Raw genomic sequence first — 3,792 nt, 5'->3', positions numbered from 1 at the left:
TGTATACAGGAGGGCTAATGATTTTTTTGAGTTAATTTTTATCCAGCCACTCTGCTTAAGGTATTTATCAACTGAAGGAGTTCTCTGGTAGAAATTTTTGGGGTCACTCATGCATATGATCATATCATCTGCAAATAGTGATACTTTGGCTTCTTCCTTTTTGATTTGCTTCCCCTTGATCTCCTTTAGTTGTCTAGCTAGGATTTCAAGTACTATGTTGAAGAGATACAGAGAGAGTGGGCAGCCTTGTCCTGTCCCTGATTTTGGTGGAATTGATATAAGCTTCTCTCCATTTAGTTTAATGTTGGCTATAGGTTTGTTGTATATTGCCTTTACTATGTTTAGGAATGAGTCTTGTATCCTGATCTCTCCAAAACTTTAAACATGAACGGGGTTTTCAAATTTTTTCAACATCCCAGGAGAAGACCATGTGGGTTTTTTTTTTTCTTTCAGTTTGTTTATATGGTGGATTAGATTGATGGATTTCTGTATGTTGAAACACTCTTGTATTTCTGGGATGAGAACAACTTAGTCATAATGGATGAGATCTTTGATGTGTTCTTGGATTCAGTTTGCAAGTGTTTTATTGAGAATTTTTGCATCAATGTTCATAAGAGATATAGGTGTGAAGTTCATTTTTTGTTGGGTCTTTATGTGGTTTAGCTATCAAGGTGACTGTGGCCTCATTCAATGAGGTTGGTAATGTTCCTTCTGATTCTATTTTGTGGAATAGTTTGAAGAGTATTAGTATTAGTTCTTTGAATGTCTGAATGTCTGGTAGAATTCTGAGCTGAAACAGGCTGGCCTAGGGCTTTTTTTGAATGGAATACTTTTGATGATTGCTTCTATTTTCCTAAGGGTTAAAGGACTGTTTAATTTGTTTACCTGATCTTGATTCAACTTTGTTAAGTGAAACCTATCAAGAAAATTGTCCATTTCATTTAAATTTTTAAGTTTTGTGGCATTTAGGCTTTTGATGAAAGACCTAATGATTTTTGGGTTTCCTCAGTGTCTATTGATCTGATTTTTTAAATTTGGATGGTGTTTCTCTGTCTTTTAGTTAGTTTAGCTAAGGGTTTGTCTATCTTGTTGATTTTTCTCAAACCAGCTCTTGGTTATGTGGATTTATTAAATTGTTATCTTTGTTTCTAATTTATTGCTTTCAGCCTTGAGTTTGATTATTTCCAGCTCTCTACTCTTCTTGGTTGTGTCCATCTCTTTTTTTCCTAGGACGTTCAGGTGAGCCATTAAGTTGCTTGTATGAGATGTTTTGAATTCCTTTATGAAGTCACTTAGTTCAATGAACTTTCCTCTTAACACTGCTTTCATTATGTCCCATAAGTTTGAGTATGTTGTACCTTCATTTTCATTGAATTGTAGGAAGTCATTAATTTCTTTATTTGTTTCCTGACACAGCTATTACTGAGTAGAGAGTTTTTCCGTTTCCCTGTGTGTGTAAGCTTTCTGTTATTTTTGTTGTTGTTCAGTCCAGCTTTAGTCATAGTAGTATGATAGGATACAAGGGATTACTTCAATCTTTTTGTATCTGCTGAGACTTGCTTTGTGGCCAGCTATATGTTCAATTTTGGAGAAGGTTCCATGAGGTGCTGAGAAGAAGGTATATTCTTTTGAGTTTGGGTGAAAAGTTCTGTAGACATCTCTGGGTCCATTCAATTTAAGACACCTGTAAGTGTCATCATTTCTCTGTTTAGCTTCTGTCTCAATGATCTGTCCCTTGGTCACAGTGGAGTGTTGAAGACTCCCACTATTAAGGTATTGGGTTCAATGTGTGATATAAGCTTTAATAATGTTTCTTTTACAAACACAGGAACCCTTGTATTGGGTGCATATAAGTTCAGAATTGTGATGTCCTCATGTTGGATATTTCCTTTGATGAGAATCAAGTGTCCCTCTTCATCTTGTTTGATTAATTTTGGTTGAAAGTCTATTTTATTACATATTACAATGGCTACCCCAGCTTGCTTCTTGGGTCCGTTTGCTTGGAAAACCTCTCTCCAGCCCTTTATTCTGAGATAATGTCCATCTTTGTGGCTGAGATATGTTTCTTGTATGCAGGAGAATGTTGGGTCCTGTTTCTGAATCCATTCTGTTAGTCTGCGTCTTTTTATTGGAGAGTTAAGTCCATTGACATTTAGAGGTATTAATGTTCAGTGACTGTTCCTTTGTTTTGCTGTTGGTTGTGGTAGTGTGTTTGTGTGCTGGTCAACTTTTGGTTTTACTGTAGTGAATTTATTTTTTTCTTTTTTTTTTTTTAACAGATCTTGCCTCAGGTTTATTTGTAAAAACAACATAGGACACTGGTCATCTGTAAATAGTGTGTAGGTGGGTGTGTCACACCAGTCTGTCTGCCTTCACATTAGCAGAACCCTTTCCTACGGGGTCTTCACAGGGACCTGTGCACCTTTGGGAGCCTGAGCTGGAGCTGGAGCTGAAGCCTTGCCCTTAGCTGGAGCTGTGGCCTCTGCCTTGGTTTGAACCTTGGGCTTTGATTTGCAGAGTCTACGACCCTTAGCCATGTAGCTTCGAATCTGCTTCTCAAGCTTGGGGTGAGCAATAAAAGTCAGATGACTGAGTTTGCAGCTGGGGGCCTTTGGCATCTTGGGTTTAACAGCTGCAGGCTTCACAAGGGCCTTGATGGCCTCTGCTCATGCACTCATTGCCTTTGCGTTGTTTGCTTGCATCTTCTTCAGGCCTTTCTTGCGCTTCTTGGCAAAGCGGATGTTCCTCAAGAATTTGGGGTCTGCCCCCTTAAGATTTTCTTATCTTTGTGACCAGGGTTTCTTAATGCCATTTCTGTGCCATTTGCAGGATTGGTTGTGTGTGGTGTTGTTCTTGGATTTGGCCATGTTTGCACAATATCCCGTGGCTCCCGCAGCGTCTGGAACCAGAAGAGCGTGAAGTTATTTATATCTTGTGGTTTTTGGGTGTGGTTAACTTCCCACATCCAAAGGTGGGAGTTTTCCTTCTAGTATCTTCTGTATGGCTGGATTTGTGCATATATATTGTTTAAATTGGTTCTCTCGTTGAATATCTTGTTTTCTTCATGTATAGTGATTGAAAGTTTTGCTGGGTATAGTAGTCAAGACTGTCATCTGTGGTCTCTTAGGGTTTGCAAGACATCTGCCCAGGCCTTCTGGCTTTTATGGTCTCTCCTCGGAAGTCAGGTGTCATTTTGATAGGTTTGCCATTATATGTGACTTGGCCTTTTTTCCTTGTGGCTTTTAATTATTTTTTCTTTGTTTTGTACATTTAATATTTTGATCATTATATGACAGGAGGATATTCTTTTCTGTTCTCATCTGTTTTTTGTTCTGTAGGCCTCTTGTATATGCTTACAGGCATCTTTTAAGATTGAGGACATTTTCTTCTCTATGTTTTTGTTGAAAATATTTTGTGGTCCTTGGAGCCAGGAATCTTCTCTTTCTTCTATTCCTATTATTCTTAGGTTTCCTATTTTCATGGTGTCCTTGATTTCTTGGATATTTTATGTCAGGAATTTTTTGGATTTAACATTTTCTTTGGCAGATGCATCAATTTCTTCCATTGTGTCTTCTACACCTGAGATTCTTTTCTCCACATTCTATATTCCATTGGTGAGTCTTTCCTTTGTAGTTCCTGTTTTGTTCTCTAAGTTCTTCCTCTTCAGGATTTCTTCAGTTTGTACTTTCTTTAATGTTTCTATGTCCATCTTCAGATCTTGAACTGTTTTGTTGATTTCCTTCACCTGTTTGTATTTTCTTGCTTTTCATCATATGATTTCTCCAATTCCTT

At 37.8% G+C, this 3,792-nt stretch overlaps 1 pseudogene; it reads right to left on the bottom strand.

Annotated features, from left to right (window-relative positions):
* Window positions 1–2,393: 2,393 nt before the first annotated feature.
* LOC110540523 (large ribosomal subunit protein eL29-like) lies at window positions 2,394–2,867 on the bottom strand (annotated as a pseudogene).
* Between the last annotated feature and the right edge of the window lie 925 nt (window positions 2,868–3,792).

Source organism: Meriones unguiculatus, chromosome X, assembly GCF_030254825.1.
Source record: "Meriones unguiculatus strain TT.TT164.6M chromosome X, Bangor_MerUng_6.1, whole genome shotgun sequence".
NCBI lineage: Eukaryota > Metazoa > Chordata > Mammalia > Rodentia > Muridae > Meriones > Meriones unguiculatus.
Note: the sequence above shows the minus strand (reverse complement) of the source record. Positions and strands in the feature narration are given on the sequence as shown.